We start from the raw sequence: 22,412 nt of genomic DNA on the forward strand, positions 1-22,412 counted from the left end.
GATTAGGCACTACAGAGAGCATCGGTGCCCGTGGAGCCAGGTTGCCAGCGGCCCAATGAAGAGCGGGAGTCAGGGCAAAGGGAGGAAGGCCTAGGCCAAAAGTGGAGATGATCCTTTCAGAAAGTCCCCAGTAAAGAAACGGAAAAATAAGAAGATAAAAAGGAAGGGTTTTTTGTTTGTTTTAAATGGTGAACACAGGAGGCTCTTTGTACATAAAAGGGAGGGAAATCAGGGAGAGGAAAAAGACACAGCAAGGAAAAATAACTGATAACTGAGGAAAGATAGTCCCTGAGAAGGTAGGAAGCCTCCTGGAATCAAAATCACAGGTGGGAGAGTCCGAACTGGCGATAAATTAGGACTTCCGTTCTTCTGGGACAGGAAAGGAGGGGGGAGATTAGAAGCGTGGCCCTAGCAACCTTTGGGAGCGGAGGTCAGAAAGCCTGTACTGCTCCTTAGTTTGTACTGCAGACTCGGAAGAAGAAAACTCCCAAAGCTATCCAGCTGGCCAAGTTCACACAGAGGCCGCAGCGTCTGATGTGACCAGGAAATTCATATAAATGTATTGTGTATAATAAGTTCACAGTGACAGTAGGTAATTTGCTTATGTTACAAATCTTAATGAGAAATGAAAGTTTTGAATTCCATTCCCACTCACAGCATTTATTTACAGTAAATTTCACATGCATGTTTTTGCCCAAGAGCTTGATCTTTTTTCTTCGCATTTGTTAGGTTGTAATAAGCTCCCCCTAACTAATGTCAGTCTGTAGTATTAAATTAGGGGTATAGAGGGGTGCTGATAAAGGAATCATATTAATGATCAGTACTAGGGAAATTCAGGCTCATCTGAGTAATTTATTAAAATTCTTCATTAAATTTTTATTATATCAAATCACTGCAATGTCATTACATTACCCTATGATTTACTACAGAAAATATAGATAATTAAAAGAGCTTAAATATTGTTCCCTGGACTAAAATGCAAAATAGCTTCTATAGCAAACTATGAACTTAATTTGACCTCAAAGTATTAGGTCACTGTACCATTAATTTTTCAAACTCTTTCTTACTGAGAAGGATAAAATATTCAAGTATTTTCTACTTTTCCATATTCAGTATGAGAATACTGTAAATTCAAATGAGAAAATTGTATGAGTAATTGATAGACTGCTTTTCTGAACACAAACTTAATCTATACACTTATGCATGAAGATTATTTAGAATAGGTAGTATGATATTTAAATAATGTTTAAAAGAAAGTAAGATATTCTTCAAACAAATGACAATAAGAGTAGCCCAGCTTGGATCTGGGTATCAGAGAAAGTCTAAAAGTGAATATGTTATAAAACAAACCACAGTTTACCAAGGTTTTAAAGTATATGCTTTACAGAAAAAAAAAAAGGATATCTTCATCATATGCCCACAGGATGTATCTACCAGACTTCTTGTTTGTCTTATATCTATGTCTTTAGTGTTTACAATTCTACATTTGGTAAAAATCACCGACTTTCTTCTTCCCTCCATCTGACCACATTAACACTGATATTCAGTCCACCAAGCTGATGTTCACTCGAAGCATATTTCCTATACAGCTGTACTAAGGGATAGTAAGTTTCCCAAAGCCAAAGCTCTTTTATCCACCTACTAGTGACTTCAAATCAGGAACATCTTTTATCTGGACACCCACTACCATTTGTCCAAGTCCTTTGCCCTGTTGGACAAAACAAACAGAAAATTGGTGAATGTTAAGAGAATTCTATTACAGTTATTAATATTCATGCCACAAATTTTTAAAAAGTGACTTCTATTTAAATGATTTGGGTAAGTATTTTATTTAATATAATGACAATAAATTTCAAAAATAGATATATGATTTGGTAGATTAATTCTATGTGAAGAAAATTCTAAAAGTTTCATGGGTGTGAAAGTTGTTGAATTAGAAAATCTTTAGTGTTTACATAGGGATGTACTAGTTGCAAGGAAATGATAAAGAAGAAAAATTTTAAGAGGGAAATAAAAACACACAGAGTATAATAAGCAGATAAAGATCTAAGTATATTGAACATAGAATGGAATTGTAATAAGATTTTCTTTCTGCTAGTCATTCACCATATATCTAAAAGTGTTTTAATTTCATCACTGATGCCTAATTCTTTCCTTTATCCAATGACTGTAGCTTCAAATGATTTCCATGAGCTTCAGCTGATTGAAATGATGGATTGAAAGACAACAGACCTATAGAGAAGATTGAGGATAATTTACATAGTTCTGGTCTTGTAAGATTTGGATTGCATAAATTTATATCATGGTTTTCTATGTGTTTCATTTGAGATACTGATTAAACATGTGATGTGGGAAGAAATACAAAAGAGATATAAATAAAGGACATTTACTTTGAAAAATTTCACTTTAGACAAGGTTTCCTGAGACCATTTTTCTTAGAGCAGATGCTGAAGAATCACTTTAGGGAGCCTATTTATAAATATCCCTTTTAATGTGTCCCACATTAAAGTCTGTGGACAAAATTGAAATATTTTCAGAATCTCTCACTGTGCCTTAGGTTATCTCCATATCAATAGGTGTTTCCAAGGGGTGGAGAGAAGTAGTCCAGCTCCATATCAATGGGTAATTATAAGGGCAAGTGAGGGCATATCTGGACTGGAGAAGTTGGTGGAGCCTCTTCTTCTGCAGTGGGTAGCAAGAGACACAGGAGAGCAGCAGTGGATGACTACTTATAAGCAATAAACAGTTTCTCTCACTTTATTTCTCCCTTTGACTGATTTTGGTTTCAAAGGTTTTTTGCCCTGAATATTCCCCCAGAGTTACATCTGATGGTAGTGGGCAGGATATCTGAACCAGAAATCTGTCTACATGGGTGCAACCCTTGGGTGGGCTACCCCAGGAAATGGTGGGTAAATACCCAGAACCCTCCCTGTGGATGGTGGGGAGGCCCCAGTGGCTGCAGCAGTAGAGGGTTCAGCTTCACTCGGGAGCCCCCATCAGTGGGACTCCTAACTGGGGAGGCCCTAGTGGGGAATTAGTCTAGGGTAAAGCACCTCCTAGAGGGGTGAAGCCTTTCCCAGAATTGGGGATGGGTAGAGACACCAGAAGCTGTAGAATCAGCCTTCTGTGAGATAGAAGACTGCTTAGAGGCCCTGAGTGGCCGTGTAGCAGCTGGGATTGTGGCATGTCTTTTCCTCAAGATAGTAGAAGTGTTATCAAGGAGAGAGAGAGAGACTTCAGCAGGAGAGAGACACACTTCAGCATTGCTTGGAGGAGCTGGGCGATAACAAATGGGATGTCCTTAAGAAACAGACAGTTATTGAGAAGTCAGGTGGCGCTCCTGAAAGGTACTGTTAGCAACAGCAAGGGAGGAGATATCAGGAGAATCTTTGTTGCTGGAGGCTGTGAGAGGTGGGGAGGAAAGAGCAGTGCCTTCAGGTAGAGCTGTGCATGGTAGAGGAGATGTCAGGAGAGGATGAGAGGGTGGGGCCAAGGGCTGATCTGTTGCCAAGGCCACTGCCCAAGGGACCAGCCTCTCCTGTATTAAAAGCCTGCCCGCTTATAATTAAGGAAGTAAAAGTGCAACAACTGTGGGCTCCTCAGGGGCAGGAGCCGCTCCCTCCCTGGTTGTGGAGCACTCTCTGCTCTGCCCCTATACCCAGGAGGAGCTGGTGGACATAAGCATCCCATTTTGGCAGAAGCTGTCACGAACCTCTGCCTACATGGCCTCTGTGTCTGTGGGATATGGGGCTGGAAACACCATAATGCTGGGTTCTGAACTGGGTACACTGGCTTCCTGATGACTCACCCTTCCCTCCACGTGTGGATGCAAAGTGCCTGTCACACCTCAGGAAATCAGGCTCTTCTGAATTGGCTGACAGTGTCCATTAGGGCAGCTTGGCCTAATCAGGTTGATTTACCATACTTACCCACTATCTGGAAAACATATGCAGAGCTCCAGCAGGGCTTATGGGAGCTGGGCATGAAAAATGTTATCTATAATATGGACCCCCAGGGCCCCGATGAGAAGTTGTTCACCGTAGGAATGAGATATCTGGTGCTCCATACAGCTCCCCCATCTCTTTCTGTCCCTAATGACTATTCTTGCCCCCCACATAGGACAACCTATAAGTCAGGTTACTCATAGTTTTGCAGATCTGTGGGAGGTTGAAACAATAAGAACACAAAAGGAAGTATGGGCTATGACTGAAAGGAGAGGTGCAAAGGGCCCCGTGAAGGTCTCAAGGACCCAGATGTGGGTTGATTTGATAAACGTCAGAGTAGTGAAAGAAAAACTTGATGGGCAGCCCAATAAGATCTTGTTAGAACTGTGGCACCAATTAGAGCCAGAGCAGCAGTTCCAGCCACTGAGGCCCAGGACACAGAAGCCCCATGTCTAACCTGTGTACCTGCAAGACTACCTGGGGATCAGTACTCAGGCTCCACCTGGGCTTTCATTCACATAGGAAGACTACTGAGACTATTGAGCATCACAGTTTGAGGAGGCGGAGTCAAGGCCCCCAACTTGGGGGACGTGGTGAGGACTGGATGCCACATGTAGAATTAGCAATTCATTGTTCCCCCGCAACTCCCCAAGAATGTACAATGTATCCTGGTACTGGTGGGTACAGGAGATGCATGTTCTCTGATAATGGCAACCCTGAGTGTTTTCCTGGGCCCCCTGCTGTGATAGATGGCTATGGGGATAATGTGATTAGAGTGAAGAAAGCCCATATCCCATTATGGACAGGGCGTTTATCTCCAAAGGAGTGTACTGTGTATATTTCTCCCATTCCTCAATATATTTGGGGGTGGATATCCTGCAGGGCCTGTGGTTACAGACCACTGCAGGTGAGTTCAGACTGAGGGTACATGTGGTAAAGGTAGTTCTGTGGAGCATGCTACCTCTCCTTGTACCTCAGTGGATAATAAAATACTAAGCAGTATAATTGCATGGAGACACAAGGAAATTGGAGAAGCTCTACAGGAGTTGGAGAAGGTGGGCATCATAAAGACCACTCATAGACCTTTTAATTCTCTGGTGTGGCCAGTGAAAAAGCCAGATGGTTCCTGGCGTATGACCATGGACTACAGGGAATTGAATAAAGTCACATACCCTTTGCATGCTGCTCTACCCTCTATAGCAGCCGTTCTGGACACCCTCAGTCATGAACGAGGGATGTATCATTATGTTATGGACCTTGCTAATGTTTTCTTTTCTATTGACATAGCACAGGAAAGCCAGGAACAGTTTGCCTTCATGTGGGAAGGCCAGCAGTGGACACTGATTGTCCTTCCACAGGGATACCTCCACAGTCCCACCGTCTGTCACAGACTTGTAGCCCAGGACTTGGCCACATGGAAGAAACTGCAAATGGTATGGCTGTATTACTACATTGATGATATTATGCTCACATCTGCTTCTCTTTCAGAATTAGAAGGGGCAATTCCTAGACTGCTGCAACATCTATAGGAGAAAGGATGGGCTGTGAATAGCACCAAGGTTCAGGGACCTGGTTTGTCAGTAAAGTTCTTGGGGGTTGTATCAGGTAAAACTAAAGTTGTTCCTGAAGCAGTCATAGACAAGGTCCAGGCTTTCCCTACCCCTACCACTGTGGCACTATTACAAGAGTTTCTGAGTCTTTTGGGCTACTGGAGTGTTTATCCCACACTTGGCACAAATTCTGAAGCTCTTATACTGGTTCATATGAAAGGGCATCAGGTGGGACTGGGATGAGACATGTGCAGCTGCTTTTACTGCTTCTAAGCAAGCAGTCAAGGCCATACAGGTCTTGAGTGTAGTGGCCTCACCAAGGCCCTGTGAGCTAGACATTCATGTAACTGAAGATGGTTATGGATGGGGCCTTTGGCAGCAGCTTGAACGGACATATCAACCTATTAGATTCTGGTCATAACTATGGAAAGGAGCAGAGGTCCAGTACACCTTGATAGAGAAGCAACTGGCTGCTGTGTACCAAGCCTTGCTAGCTATGGAGCCCATCACTGGAACAGCTTTGTCCATGATAATAACCACCTATCCCATCCCAAGGTAGGTGTGAGACTGGACCCAAAGGTCATGGAGTGGCATGGCACAGATGCCTACACTGGTCAAATGGGGCGCATACTTACACTATAGTGCCCTCTCCAATAGCCCCTTAAGTGGAGAACTCCAACTCTTATTAGGGCCAGGGACTGTAACAGTGGAAAGCAGGAAGAACTTGCTTTTGAGCCATTGGTAACCGAGAATCCTTATCAGGAGGGAAAAGCCCCTATCCCTGAAGATGTTTGGAGTACAGATCGCTCTAGTCATGGGCAGGTACCGAAGTGGAGGGCTGTGGCTTTCCATCCTAAAACTGAGACAATATGGATGGAAGATGGAGAGGGGAAGAGCACCCAATGGACTGAGTTGCAGGCCGTATAACTCTTGATCACCAGGAGCCTTCCCCTATAGCTGTCTGTACTTACAGCTAGGTCATCTATAGGGGCTTGACCCTGTGACTACTGACATGGCACCATGTCAACTGGATGGTTGGTCATCAGCCCCTTTGGGGGCAAGAGTTATGGCAAGACCTATGGGCCTCTGGTCAGACTAAGACAGTTTCTGTATATCATGTGACTGGCCATTTGCCTTTGGCATCCCCAGGGAATGATGAAGCAGACACACTGGCCCAGGTGAACCGGGTAGAAGCAAACCTGCTTCTGATGCAACCCAATGGTTACATCAGCATTTGTTGTACATGGGGCAAAAGACAATGTGGGCATAGCCTGTTGGTAGGGCTTGCCATTGACCTTTGAAGAAGTCAGCAGAGCCCAAAGGTGTACCTGTGTGCTCTAACAGGGACTTACACCTAGTCCCACAGCAACATGGGACAATAGTAAAGGGGCCAATACCCCTTGTCAGGTGGCAGATTGACTATATTGGGCCTCTGCCCATATCAGAAGGATATTGGTATGCCATGACTTGTGTGGACACAGCTACTGAACTGTTGGTTGCTTTGTCTGCACAAATCACCAAAAGGGGCCTAGAGCATCTCTTTGCAGCCTATGGCCAGCCACAGGTGATTGAGAGCAATCAAAGCACCCACTGTACTGGACATGCATTACAAGAATGGATGCAGCAATTAGGAATAAAGTAGAAGTTTCATGTACCATATAACTCTAGTGGGGCAGGCATGATAGAGAGGTACAATGGTTTGTTGAAATCTGCCCTGACATAGGACACCAGTAGTGTATGGGGCTGGTCGGTTCATTTTTGGACAGTTCTCAGCATTTGAATGAGAAGCCCCAAAAAGGAGCCTTGAGCCTTGCAGACATGCTAACACACTGTGTGTGCAAACCAAAGAGGAGTTATTGAAGCCAGGATATAGTCAGCAGAGCAATATCCTGCTGCCAGCCCCTACTGCATTAATCCCTAGAGACACTGTTGAGTGGATGTGTCTCTGGACATTTCAAAACATGGACCAGTGATGGCTGGCCCTTCTGGCACCCTGGGAAAGGCCTGGAAGCTGGCTCCTGTGTATTCCTGGAGTAACAGCAGAGTGGCCACCAATGATCATGGTAGTGTACCCAAAACATCTGGAAGGTAAGAGTATCTTATGGGGAAGTTTTGTTTTATCTTTATGGCCAGTGCATGTACCTCCCGTAGCCCTATAGATTGACCCATCTGTAACTCCCACAGGGAGGGGGGTGAAAGTCTGATATTCTAGACCAGGATGAGATCCCATTTCTGCCATTGTCCTATCACAGGACAACTCTCTTAAATGCATCCTATGTGATGGACAAGACTTACCTATGCTGGTGTCTTTAAAACATGTATATTATCACCCTTAAGGTTATTTTCTTCTATAGTCTCTGTGACCTGGACCCACCCCCCTGGCTGCAGCTGCCACTAGATGATTGCTCTGAACCCTACCTGTTCAGCTACTGACTGCCTGTGGAATGGTGAGCTATGGACTTACTCTGCATAGGACTTTGAACCTTGCTGAATCCTCCAGCTTGAGGTTATCATGATTTTATTGCTGTTGCTATTGTGTGTGATTAGTCTGTTTACAATGCTCCAGTTTTCTTGCACAGGGGCCATTGCAGAAGATGGGAAACGAGTAGATTGTAAGGCGAGATTTCTGGAGGGGTAGGCTGTTGGTAAAATTGCAGTATTTCCGGAATCTCTTGCCCGGTCTTAGTGTATCTCCATATCAATAGGTGTTTCCAAGGAATGGAGAGTACTCCATCTCCATATCTATAGGTAATTACAAGGGCGATTGAGAGCATATCTGGACTGGAGAGGTTGGGTGGGGCCCCTTTTGCAGCCAGGTCATGAGAGACACAGGAGAGCAGAAGTGGATGACTGCTTGTAAGAAATAAATGAGTTTTAAACTTTATTTCTCCCTTTGATTGATTTTGGTTTCAAAGGTATTTTGCCCTGGGATTTTCCTCCAAGGTTACAAAGCCTCCAATGGAGTAGGCCTGAGGTGGAGGCAGGAATCTTCATTCTAATAAGCACCCCATGTATTCTGAGGCAGAATGCCCTCACACCTTGAGAACCACTGTTACTGAAGTGTGTTCTTTTTCCTTACAATTCTGCCAAACCTCAGGTCATTGCCCTAAGGGGATGGGGCACAGTAAGGCTGACAGTGAAGTCCTCATGATAAGGCACCCACAAATGTAGACATGAGAAATCAAGAGAAACTCCCACTAAACAAGATTTTGTAACAACACTTTCATTTAAAAACTATATACCCACCACCAGTTGTATCATTAAGAAGATCCAACCCTAGCAAAGTTCAGAATAATAGGCAAATTTGAAAGTTAAGTGATACATTGAACTGAGTTTCAGTTACTGATTTTAGTTTCTTCCTAGGATGATCTAGTCATATCTCAACCTAATCCTACCGTTATCTGGCTTCAACAAGTTCTGGACAATGATAATTAAGGTATTGTGAGTAAAACTGTAACATTTCCAGAGCATCTCACCAGGCTTTAGTACATCTGCATATCAATAGGCGTTCAGAGGTAGAAAGAAGTATGGCTTTAGTGCATTTGCATCATTTCTCAGGGGTGGAGAGAAGTTTATCTCCATATCAGTGGGTAATTACCTGGGCAAGGAGGGCTTATCTGTACCCCAGAGATGAGGGGAGGGCCGGTTTTGCTTCTGCTGGAGCAAGAAAGAGAGAAGGGACTGCACTGCAGTTTGTAAGCAATAAACGGGTTTTAAACTTTATTTCTCCCTTTGACTGATTTTGATTTTTAGAGGTATTTTGTCCCAGGATTTCCTCTCCCTGGACTAACAGGTATTAACCTTCTTTACCTCAAATAATGACTCTCCTATAAAATACCAAATACTCTTTAGCTTCAAAATTAAATCATGCATGAACTATTTTCTTAAATATTGAGGTACTAAGTTTTCTCTCTTGCTATATGATCTTCAGACCCTCTAGAGCAACACTCATTGAAATGAAGATAACTATGTTTCACTAAGAAGTTATCCAAAAAGACCTCACTCCTATTTTCTTCCTCATTCTGAACTGAAAGCTCTGTAGTATTAATGTAAACATTATGTTTTATAGGATGTCAACAACATATGGAAAAAAGACACAAAAGAGGAAACACTCAGTGTTGAGATGCTTACCTGAGGATCACCTCTCAGTGAAGCAGTGCCTCCATCACCAATGCATTTTTTTAAAGTTTAATGTATATGTTCCTGTCAAATCCTACCTATAGAGTTAAGGAAAGAAAAAATGAAGTATAACAAATTTCACCAAATATAAGGACTGCTAAAGCAAGTATCTACCTCCAAGGAAACCCCATAAATCAGCCTTATGATAGCCATAAAAAATTAAGGGAGGAGATTTAGATGTAAATATGAACATAGATACTTCACTCAACAGTGCATTGAGTGGAACACCACAGTTAAATTCACACAGGATATCTTACTCAAAAAAGGAAAGCAGTTGATAAATGGTAAGAGGAGGGCAGTTCTTAATTTTAATTTTGACGTAAATTGTAAATTTCTATAACAGTTGGAAAAATTGTACAAACAGTTCCCATATATTCTTCCTTTAGATTTTTCAAATCTTGCTTTATCCTCTTTCTCTTTCTGTGTACACACACATATACATACCACACACTCATACATATATACACATTTTTTTCCTAAACTGAGAACAAGTTGCAGATATGATACCCATTTATCCCTATATTCTTCAATGTGTTTCCTAAAAGTAAAGACATCCTCTTACATATCACAGTATAATTAAATTCAGAAATTTAACATTGCTATAATTATCTAATCTACACATTTATTTAGACTTTGCCAATTGTCCCACTAATGTCTGTTTTAGCAAAAGAAAATTCCAAATAATGCATTGCAATCAGTTGTTATGTTTAATCTATAACAATTCCTCTGTCTCTTTCTTTCATTACACTGACATTTTTGAGGCAGGCAAACCTATTATTTTGTAGCATATCCATCCATTTGTGATGGATGTTTCCTCATTATTAGATTCAAGTTATGCATTTTGGGCAGGAATACCACAAGAGTGATGTTTTCTCTTTCATATCAGTAGGCATGTGATGTTGATTTGTCCCATTACTAGTGAAAAAGAAAAAAGCAGTCTCTGACATCTGGGATCTGAGAATGCCACCAGCCAGGCCTTGGCGTTGCTAGGAGATGTGCTGGCACTCAGCGCCAGGCCTTGGTTCTTCTACTGAACATAAATTATTTCCCAGAACATCAATATTAGTCAAGACCACTCTGACCTTGTAACAAGGCGCCTCCATTATCATGTCTGAACACATACAGAACAATAAATGTTGGCATTGCACACATGGCCAAACATCGTTCTATCCTGACTAATATGTATGCCTATTTCTTCTTTACCAATTATAGCTCTAGCCTCAGCCTAGTCTTCATTTTATAGAAGATTATTTAATAAGATAACTGATAATAGAAATGCCCTTGCTTCCTGACAGCTTCTAATCCAGATCCACTTCCTTAACTCCTCCCCAAAATTACCTAACACAAACCCAAATCCCCTAAATCTTTTCTAATACCTCCTGCTGAGACACCCCACGGTTTCCTATGCTGTGTGTTCTCCTTCACTGCAACCATTAAGAAACCCAGCTTGTTCAACTACAGGTGTGCTTTTGGTGTCTTAACCTGCAGGGCACTGACACTAGTGATGGTAATTGTGATCAGTTGGTTAATGTGCGTCTTTCAGGTGTATCCTTTGTAGAGTTACTATTTTCTCTTTGTAATTGATACATATCTTACGGAGCAATGCTTGAAGGCTATGTATATATCCTGGTAATATCCAACTTTCTACCGTAGTTTTAGCCTCCACTGGTGGTTCTTGCTGGACTGGTTATTACTAAGATGGTTACTGTGATTTGTGATTTATGGTAAGAAACATATATTCGATCTTCATTCCTGTTTCTGGCACAAAAGCTAAATCTTTTGGAATTTCTTCAAGTCAGGAGAGTGATCAAGGTGTTCTGTGCTATGTTATTGAGGTGCTTTGGAATGCCCCCAGATCAGGTCCCCAGAGGAACCTACCATGTGACTGGAGGGTTGGAAGTTTCAGTCCCATCTTCTTGACCTCCAGGGCAGAGGGGCTAGAGGTCGAATCAATTGCCAGTGGTTAGTGACATAATCAATCCTACCTATGTAATAATGAAGTCTCCATAAAAATCTGGAAGGACAGGGTTCAGAGAGCCTTCTGCTTGGTGAACACGTGATGATGTGAGAGAATGGTGTGCCTGGAGAGGGCATGGAGGCTCTGCACCCCTTCCCACATACCTTGCCCTATGCATTTCTTCCATTTGGCTATTCCTAAATTGTATCATCATATAATAAATCTGTAATCTAGTGAATAAATAGATTTCCTGAGTTCTGTGAGCCTCTCTCATAAATTAAGAACTCAAAGGTGGGGTTATGGGAACTCTGATTTATAGCTAATAGGTCAGAATTGCAACTGGACTTGCAACTGGAGTCTGAACTACAAGGAAGTCATGGGAACCTGTAATCTCTAGCCAGTCTGTCAGAAGCACAGGTGATGGCCTGGGCTTGTGACTGGCATCTGAAATGGGGGTGGGGAGGCAAAGTTATGGGATTGATCCCACACCCTGTAGGACATGCTTTCTCCAGGTAAACAGTATCAGAATTGAGTTGAATTATAGTTGGCGTCCTGAAAATTGGTGGTGGTGTGAGAAACCAGCCCCAGCACACACACACACACACACACACACACACTGAAATTGAGTCCGGAAATCCAAAATATTGCCAAATGGTGATTTTTCTATTTTTACCATTCTTTCTAAAGTAAGGGGTTAGAATATTGTCATTAAAACAAAGCTTTCCATTCTCTACAACTTATTAATATTGTTTGGGACTTCATTGTATTCTTATTTTCTTCAGTGGGCTATAATCCATTAGTATATATTTTGATGGTCAATAATTATTCCCAGTTTGTCTTGAGGAAGCTCCATCAGACTGGCCCGTGTATTGTTCCACTTGTCTGTCTCTATGATTCTTTGACCACTTCTCTACTCCCTGCCACACAAGATGTTCCCAGCCCATCTTCTTTCCCATTCCAATCTAATAGTCAATCATTTCTCCATGCAGCACTTGTTTGCTCTAGAGTAGAATGGCATTTAGAAAAATAGTATTCTGGATACTGGTATGTTCATTGCTACTAGGTGTCACTGCTTCTGGGCTGTCGCAGCTGACAGAAGGAAATACCTGTATACACACACAGGCATACACACACACATTATATCTATTTCCACATCTGTCTTTATGTATTAAAAACCATGAGTTTATTCTGATACCTCTAATCTAACCCTATAGGGATCCTTCTAAAGTAGGAAAGTGTTTTAAGTACACACACACATAATGAATGGGAGGTAAAAAACCTGTCTTCAACAAGGCAGCTTTAACTGAAGGCACTGTACAGGATAGGTACGGTATGGTCCTTCTGGACGTGCATGTCTAGTGTTTTATATTAGGAATCCCTTTTCCTGAAGCTCTGACTAGAGTCTGGACATAGTTTTTTCCAGTCACCAGCCTTACAGGTACTGGTCAGTACTCTCAAGTTCCAGCAGTGCCAAGGATGCCCTTCACATCAGCAATGGGCTTCCATCAATCCAAAGTCCATTTTTGCCCGCTGTTCACTGATAATTTGTCTGCAAAAACCTATGCTGTGGTGAACGTGCACTGTAACATACAGAAACGCCCTTCCAGTTTCTCTGCTACAGTTTCAGGCTAGTGCTAGCATATTGCTCTCAATCTTAGAACTCAAAACTGTTTGCCAGGACACAAACTTGGTGGTAAAAAGCAAGAAGTCTATACTAAACATATATTGTGTTAATTGTGAGACTGGCATAGGACATTTTTTTCCTTTAAAATTTTATGCCTTTAAGCAGTATTAGTCTTTGAGCATGGGTTAAATGACACATCACAAAGTATACGCTGATCTCAGTAGGCAGTTCATGAGAGTGTTCACAGGGAAGATTTACTAATGAGTACAAAACAACATTATCGTATTCTGTCCGGTTTTCATTGCACTTAGAGCATGAGAGAAATATATATATGTACAAACACATACACATATATTAACAGTGTATGCTAATGGATTATTTTACATATATGTATGTGTACGTGCATGTGCATGTCCAGGACAGTGTGAAACAGGACTGTGACCAAGATGTTTATCTGTGAACGGAGTAGAGGCAGATATGTGGAAGTAAAATGAAAAGGGAAAGTTAGGTGAATTGCTTGTAGTGTAGATATGCTGTCAACTAATGTCTATATGTGGCATATATAGTGTTAATCATAAGACTGGTATCAGGAAGGATTTTTTTTTCCTCAAACTTTTTACCATCAATGAACCAAACTAGCCTTTGTTTTTTTCTTCCACTGTGCAATTTCAGCTAGCAATTTTACACAGTATTAAATACATTTATTAATACCTGAATGAATAAAAACTATGCTCAAGAGCAATTTCTAAATGTGTTATTTCAAGCAAAGATTAATTTTAAATAAGAGAACCTGACCTTGGTTACTATTTGCTTTGTAAGTTGACGACTGTTAATATAAATATGACCCATTTTTTCCCTTGTACATATAACCAGGTGGAATGTGGGCTTAATGAGGACATTGAAAATTATATGAGAGCTGTTATTAATCATGCTTTTTGAATTACTGAAGTTATATTCATAAAGCAAGTCTGCTCAGGAATTTCAGGTGATATGGAATTCTCCCCAGGCTTCTTTCACTCATTTCTTGACTTACTGAGCAAATATTTCTGACCTGCTTTGCAAGATATATACCAGTTTTCAATAACAATTCAGGGCAGTGTGTGACAAGAGAATACTATAAGGTCTTTTAGGAGCTCACAGAAGGATGGAATATTCGTGAAGATTGACTCATATTATTAAAGTTGAATTTCTTTAAATGCATTAGTGCAAGATAAGGGCTAAGTCCCAAAGCCACACATACTGCACCTCCCATTATACCTTAGAAACATCGATACCCAACCCTGTAAAAAGAAAGAATGCCAGAGAGAGACCCTTAGTTGCAGAAAGGGACATTGTGAGTGGGACCAACAGTTTATTCACAAAAAACAGACCACCAACTTCAGATAATAAAGAACCAAAATAATAATCTTAATATTTAAAAACCATAGAAATATTTTACCAGAGACTTGAAAAGCACAAGTTTCAGTATCCTGTTCAAAATACTATCAAACTAAGCTCAAGCTATTCACATTATTCAAATTTGGATCACTTTAAACATATCAGCGCTAGTACAAGGCAAAGCCTGAAACCCACATGTACCACACATTCCATTATGCTTTGGAGGCATCAGTGTCCTACTCTGCAAAAATAAATAATGCAAGGGAGAGTGTCACTTCGTGTGTTAGACAGAAAGACAGATGTGAGCTAGATGAAAAGAGTGTGGGGCCCACCAGGAACTCAGGGAGTTAATCAGATAAAGCCAGAGAGCCAGAAAGGACTCACAGAGTTAACACCCTTGCCAATCTGAGTTCATTTCACAGGCTCTGAATCTGGGCTGACCTTGAGACTTGCTCTAGCTAATGCAAGTGAGATAGGGGGAGAGACATGGGACAAGCATCATGATTAATTTTCCTAAAAACGTTGAGATATGAATAGCATAGTGAAAACAGGTGGGACTTATCTTAAGGCTAAGATTCCATTTTAAAAGCAGAGAGTTGGGAAGTTAAAGCCCTACGTGATCTGAGTTCAGACCGGCCTAACATATTGTTTGGTAATCAGCCGACACCTATCTTAAGGCAAGGCAAGCAGTCTAAACTGATGTGTTCCCAGTGCTTGGGGGTAGCCACTGTCTTGGAGAAGTACGGGAAGTTTATTCCACAGAATTATCTGGAGGCCTCACTGTGGATACTAATATATTGTCTCTCACCAGAGAGAGACATCATGAGACCATATGACAAGCTTACAACCCATGATGCTTTACCTTTATCCCATTCTTGAAAAATCCTTAAAAGACAGAATCCCAGCTTTTAAGCATGCCGCCTCTCTGAGGCTGCCTGCACTCCCCTTTCCTGGAGTGTGTATTTTTAAAAGACTTCTTACTGCTCAACTTACTACATTTGGTCTCTGTGCTCTTCCAGTGGTGTCTCTGTCACTTTGCCATTTCATTTTATTTCCCAGACTTAAAGCACAAGTCTTCACTCCTCCTGTCCTACTTCAGATGAGTAGGAAGGGCCTGCTGAGAGCTCTGCTCTGACTTTGCAGTTTCCCCTCACTGAGCATCCCCTTCCTCTCTGCTTTATTCAAGTAAACTTACCTTTGTCTACCTTGACTCTGGCCTGTTCCTCTGTCGGGGTGTATTAAAATAAAACTTTTGCTGTGCTTCACTGCTGTGTCTCTGCCCTTCAGTTCTTTGTTGAGGCAGGGACAAGAACTGAAGAGAACAAACTCAACCCCCGACAGCTGCAGAGGAGCCTGTGATGGGCATTCCTTTGGTGAGACAAGGTGATGTAGTGCAGGGACCAAGAGTACAGGCTGGGGAACTAGACAGCCAGTCTGGATCCTGGCTCACCTCCTGTGACTGTAAGCAAATTATTTCATTGTTGTGGGCTGTACTTTCTGTTCAGTATATCATAAGAAGATTGTGAGGAGGAATAAGTGAGTTGATAAGGGCTGAAAAACCCTGACTAGGTCAGACAGACTTCCAAAAAATAATTAATACCTGATGAATGAACTGAAATACCTCAATATATGCTGATGAGGTCCTTCTACATGTAGGACTTGTGCTTGAGTGTAAATGCTACTTCCTACAAGGATCTTTAATATGGTTGATGTGAAATTACCTGGTAAGTTTTAAAAACTGTGATTCAGTCACCATTTTATTTGCCAACCAGCTTTGTTCCTGTATGCTCACTTTTACTTATTTAATCAATTGTAAATTGGGAATATATACTTATGCTTTATTAAGTGCTGGCTTAATATGAAGAGGTATGAGATATCATCTCTGCATTAGAAGGAGCCCTAAATAATGTTAGAGGAGATAAGATACACACAAAAAATGATTTAAAAAATGTGGCATATACCAAGTGATAACTATATGGCATAGATAGAAAATATATTTGTATAGGTACTGATATACAAATGAATGATTATTATCAGGGTCATTCTTTGTTCAGTTAAGCATGATTGACTCAATTATTTTCCTTTGAATTGCCATTTCAATTTTGTATTGCTACAAGAAATGTTGGTCAACTGAAGTTCCAAAAATTCTATTTCTCTGTGTTTGTCTTGTTATCATATTATTGTTTTGTTTTTTTATTCCTAAAGAGTTTCAAATGAAGTAGAATTCTGGGTCCACATGTTAACAGTTTTTGTACCCCTCATTCCCCTTGCTTGGCACATTACATGTTGGTGTTTATATTAAACATAACATATGGGAACCAAAAGTTAATCTGCATTAGACAAATCTCTTTTCAATTTAAACACTATGTAAATTTTTCAGTTCAGTTTTCATACCTACAACTGAAGGATGATGTAGATAACTGGTAAAAGAAATAGAAGAGAGCAATAAGAGTGATGAAAGATTTATAGAATAGACTTTTTTAAAAGCTAGAGAAATTCGTGTTCTTCAGCCATAAGAAAATAATCCAACGAATGAATGTCATTCAATAGGGATTGCCAGTAGATCATTTCCACAGAAAGGATACAAGTGACTGGCCTTGAAGTGCATCCAGTATTATTTATTTAGAGATTAGAAAAAACAGAACTACAAAGTGTGCTGCTCAGACCATGGCTGGTGGATAAACAGTGTCTGGGTAGTCTGGGAGCTAGTTAGAATTGCAAATTTCCACTCTCCATCCAAGACCTATAGCATCAGAATGAGAGCAGGGGTGATGGTTCAGTATCTATTCTAACAAGCCTTCTCTTTAGGTGACTCTGATGGAAGTCAAATTTCTTAAGCATGGCTCTAAAAGATCTTTACTGTGAAAGGTGTGCTTAAAATATTCACAGAGAAGGTGGGTCTTTATTTCTCTTGAGATCGCTACTCTGAAGAGCAATCTGACGGACTGCTGACTATCTCCGGACCTGACCTAGCACTGTGCACCATTCATTGCTTGCCAAGCCCATCTGACGTCCCAGGCACCTCAGCTTGCCTGTCCACCTCACCTACTCCTGTGATATTGTCACAGTAGGTAGATAGTCAGACATGAGTAGGGAGGGGTTTGGGGACTTTGGCTGTGTTTACCTTCAGTTAGATGCTTGTTTATATTCGAAACATTCCAATTGAACTGTCCTCATGGCATGTGGGGAGTGAGGGTATTGGTAACAGACCTGCCAAAAATGACTGGTTCCAACATGGAGAAGTTGATCCTGACCTCTCTTCAAAATACATTATATGTTCATTAGCATACTAAAAACCACACCTCTTGGTGCCATGACAGTTCCGAGGCAGACAACCTAAGACCAAAAAGAGGGCATCACCCGTTTCTCAGAAATCCCTTCCCTGTTCCCAAGAAACACCACCTATCCTGATGAATATTCCGCCCCTTGCTTAAACCCCAGCTATGAGACCACCCGGTCTGAGCCCTTCCACACTGCTCACCTCTCGAGCATGCCCACGCTGCTTCCTTGAGCGTGTGCTTTTGCTTTATCAAACTACTCTCTGCCTGTGCCTGCTTGACCTGTTTGTGAACTCCTTCTTGATTAGAGTCCCGGACCCCCTCTGGTTGAGGTCTCCCCTAGCGAGCAGGGACACCTCCCCATACTGGACTGCTGGGCGACAATGTGGGGACGAGTAAGTGTTCAGCCTTGGGCGTGCTGAGTGCCCATCCTGCATGCGGCGAGAGCTCAGGGACGCACAGCTAAGTATTTCAGGAAAGGTGCAAGTACTGAAAAAATATGATAGAAGGAGAAGGAAAATAAATGGCAAGATGACAGATAGGTCAGGATAGAAAATAAGACCAAGAGGAAATTACAAACTTGAGAATATACAAAGAAAGAGAGGAGATTCTTTTTCAAGTTAGAGTTTAGTTCAATGAGAAGTAAGGGGAAAAGAAAGAAAAGGAATTTGGAGGTAATAGTCAGGGGGTCACTGAAAGGGTTACACGAGTCAGTGTGTGAAAAGTACAACAGTGCTTGGCAAATGGTGAATGATGTATAAGGGCTAGTTATGACCGTGACTGCAACCAAGGAAAAAAAGCAAAGCAAGAGGTATGAAACCACATTAGATTATCACGTTCCAGGGATAATCTATACAGACAACCCTTTCTGAAGTAAAGGGGTGAGCCAGATGCCCTCTATAGTCTTCACAATTAATAGTTATTATGTGGCTGGTATGTTATATAGCATGTACACACACACACACACACATGTACACACACACACACCACATGCTTAACCAGAAAATAACTGTGGTATTTATTGCTTTTTGGCATATCTAGGTGACTGGTTTCAAAGTCATCTTTAAGTTACATGAAGAATAATTTTAAAAATACATATAGGGTAGCCTTGCTACTAACAAATTCTTTTAAAATTTTTGTTTTAAAATGTGTAATTTGATAAAACCTTTTAAAAATAGAAAAATCCTCTGATTTGGCTGACCTAGCATACCTAAACACAATGGGGTGTCTTCTTAATTACTTCCTTTAATGTGCTGAGCTTGGTTTCAGTACTCATTAGACATCAGACTTCCAAGAGAATTTCCTGTTAGTTTTGGCTAAATTATTAATTATATGGAAAAATAGAACATAGCAATTGATAATAGATAGTCTCTGCAAAGTATTAAATGAAAGTGCAAGAAAGAAAATGTTTCTCCATAGAATCTAGCAGTAGAAGCAACAGATGATCAGACTAAACTCACAATACACTGGTGAAATTTAACTTTCTCACTGGCCGCTGTTGGTGATGATTGGCACCATATGGGTTTTCTCAAAGCAACTAGAAACATATTTACTCCTTCCTTCTTAGTGAAGTTACCAGATGGCCCCAAGGGAAGAATATGATGTTTCTCCAATTTTACTTATTCAGAAAATAAGAATCTTAAATTTAATGTATTACAGCTTTCATGAATTCATTGTGATTGAGCACACGTAGGAAATGATGTTTCACAAAGAAAACCCCAGACCCTTAGAAATCAGTTTAAGCCTTAAGTCATTCAAAGATATTCAAAGAAATTTGTGGTGTTCCCTGGTACTGATAGGAAATGTGAAGACTAAATTACACTACTATGGTAAGTTTATTAGGGAGAATGACAAACCATGCTCTTTGTTCTCAGGAACATTTCAGCACTCTGTGTGTGTGTGTGTGTGTGTGTGTGTGTGTGTGTGTGTGTGTGTGTGTGGTGAAGGAGGTTAGTGGTGGCAGCATTACTGACCAGAAGGTAAGCCATGTGGTGGCCACATGCTTCTCTGGTTAACAAAATCAGAAATTGTTTTTCTAGGTCTATAAATTTCCTAGGATCTGGTTCTTTAAGTATAGATTTCAAGGCTTTCCAAATACTGATAATATCAATATTATTTTTAAAATACTGTGTTCTGAAGTAACATTTAAATCCAACACCCCATGCTGTTCATGTTTGTTAGTCCAACTGATGGGGGACAGTTCTTAATCCGTACAACATTGGAATTGCACAGGGTAATTAATTCTTCAGTCCCTAGTGCAAATAGCTGTAATCTCACAGCATCTTACAAATAACAAGGGGGTCAAGGTAACAGGGTGGGGCTGACACAGTGGAAATCTATTAGCATGCTTAAAGATCAATAAATACATCATATCTGCTTAAACACAGTGGATGAGTTTAGGTGATGAAGACTTCAGAACACTGCATGCTTTAGTCAGTAGTATAACCACCTCCTGGGGAAACCCCTCTGTGGGCATCCATCTAAACCTGGCCTTACTTATGCACACAAGACTGAATGGCATTCAACGCTGACTGGGTAAGGAACTGTAACATTCTTAGGGAATGTACTTTATGATATTTCATTCCAATACTGAATAGTCACTGAAACAGGAACTGGAAAGCAATAGAATACAAAAGTCTTGCTCTTTCTGACAAAATATGTCCATTACGATGCAAATTAATTTCCTTAGGGACAAAGGTTTTTCTTTAAAGGCAGAAAGCTAAAACAATTTAGAAATATGAAACCTGTAGGTTGTCCTAAAATATTTTTATTTACGTAATGATTCATAAATGACATTACAGGTATATAAAAAAAGTATTTGGTTCTGAAATGATGGATGGGTGGAAGGATGTTGACTTCAAGAGTTATTTCTTTATTCAGCATACCCTCATGAACTGCTGCTGGTAGACTGTTGGACAGCAAGCTGAAAAATACTAGTCTAAGTGAATGCACATATTAGCAGAGTGACAGTGGTGACATGGAAATTAGACACAGGCCTACCTTGGAGGTATTATACATTAAGTTCCTGACCATGGAAGTAAAGCAAATATTGTAATAAAGTGAGTTAAGGGAATATTTTTGGTTTTTCACAGTGCATGTTTACATTGTACTGTAATGTACTGAGTATGCAACAGCACTATGTCTTAAATAATATACATACATACCTAAATTAAAAAAAGCTTTATTGCTAAAAAATGCTGGCCATCATCTGAGCTTTTGGCAAGTTGTAATCTTTTTGCTTTTGCTGGTGGAGGGTTCTTGTCTCCATGTTGATGGCTGCTGACTGATCAGGGCAGTAGTTGCTGAAGTTTGGGGTGGCTGTGGCAATTTCTTAAAATAAGACAATGAAGTTTACTGCATCAATTGACTCTTCCTTACAGGAATGACATCTCTGTAACATTTGATAGCATTTTACCTACAGGAGAACTCCTTTCAAAATAGGAGGCAGTCCTCTCAAACCCTGCAGTTGCTTTATCAAGTAAATTTATGCAGTGTTCTGAATCCTTTTTTCTCATTTCAAAAATTTTCACAGCATCTTCACCAGGAGAAGAGTCCATCTTAAGGAACCCCTTGCTTTGCTCTTTCACAAGAAGCAGCTCCTCATCTGTTTTGTCATGAGATGGCAACAATTCAGTCACATCCTCAGGCTTCACTCTTAGCTCTAGTCTTTGCTATTTCCACCACATCTGCAGTGACTTTCTCCACTGAGGTCCTGAGCCCCTCAAGGTCATCCATGAGGGCTGGAATCAACCTCTTCCAAACGCCTGTTCATGTTGATATTTTGGTCTCTTCTCATGAATCATGAATGTTTTGAATGGCATCTAGAAAGGTGAATCTTTTCTGCAAGGTTTTCAGTTGATTTTGTCCAGATACATCAGAGGAACCCTATCTATGACAGCTACAGACTTATGAATTGTATTTCTGAAGTAATAAAACTTGAAAGTTAAAATTATCCCTTTATCCAGGTGCTGCAGAACAGTTGCTGTGTTAGGAAGCATGAAAACATTATTCATCTTGTCCATCTCCATCAGAGCTCTTGGTGACCAGGTGCACTGTCAATGAATGGTCATATTTTAAAAGAATCTTTTTTTCTGAACAGTAGGTCTCAACAGTGGTCTTAAAATATTCAGTACCTTATGTTGTAAACAGATGCGCTGCAATCCAGGCTTTGTTGTCCCATTTATAGAGCACAGGCAGAGTAGATACAGCATAATTCTGAATGGCCTTATGGTTCTTCGAATGGTAAACAAGCACTGGCTTCAACTTAAAAGTCACCAGCTGCCTTAGACCCTAACAAGAAAGTCAGCCGGTCCTTTGAGGCTTTGAAGCCAGGCATGTCTTCTCCTCTCTGACTATGAAAGCCCTAGATGGCATCTTCTTCCAATAGAAGGCTGGATCATCTACACTGAAATCTACTGTTCTGTGTAGTCACCTTCATTATCTTTGCTAGATTTACTGGGTTACTTGATGCAGTTTTCTCCATCACTTGTGCTTCACCTTGTA

The 22,412-nt window shown here is 40.8% G+C and overlaps 1 long non-coding RNA gene across 1 annotated transcript in view; it reads right to left on the reverse strand.

The window, feature by feature from the left end:
• Positions 1 to 1,426: 1,426 nt before the first annotated feature.
• LOC140848240 (uncharacterized) overlaps positions 1,427 to 22,412 on the reverse strand; it is a 32,568-nt gene continuing 11,582 nt past the window's right edge. The window contains exons 3-4 of the long non-coding RNA XR_012128808.1: positions 9,626 to 9,711; positions 1,427 to 1,708 (exon numbers count right to left, since the gene is read on the reverse strand). This is a non-coding gene — a long non-coding RNA (uncharacterized lncRNA). The remainder of the gene's footprint in view (positions 1,709 to 9,625; positions 9,712 to 22,412) is intronic.

The sequence above is a fragment of the Manis javanica genome, chromosome 3 (assembly GCF_040802235.1).
Source record: "Manis javanica isolate MJ-LG chromosome 3, MJ_LKY, whole genome shotgun sequence".
Taxonomy (NCBI): Eukaryota; Metazoa; Chordata; class Mammalia; order Pholidota; family Manidae; genus Manis; species Manis javanica.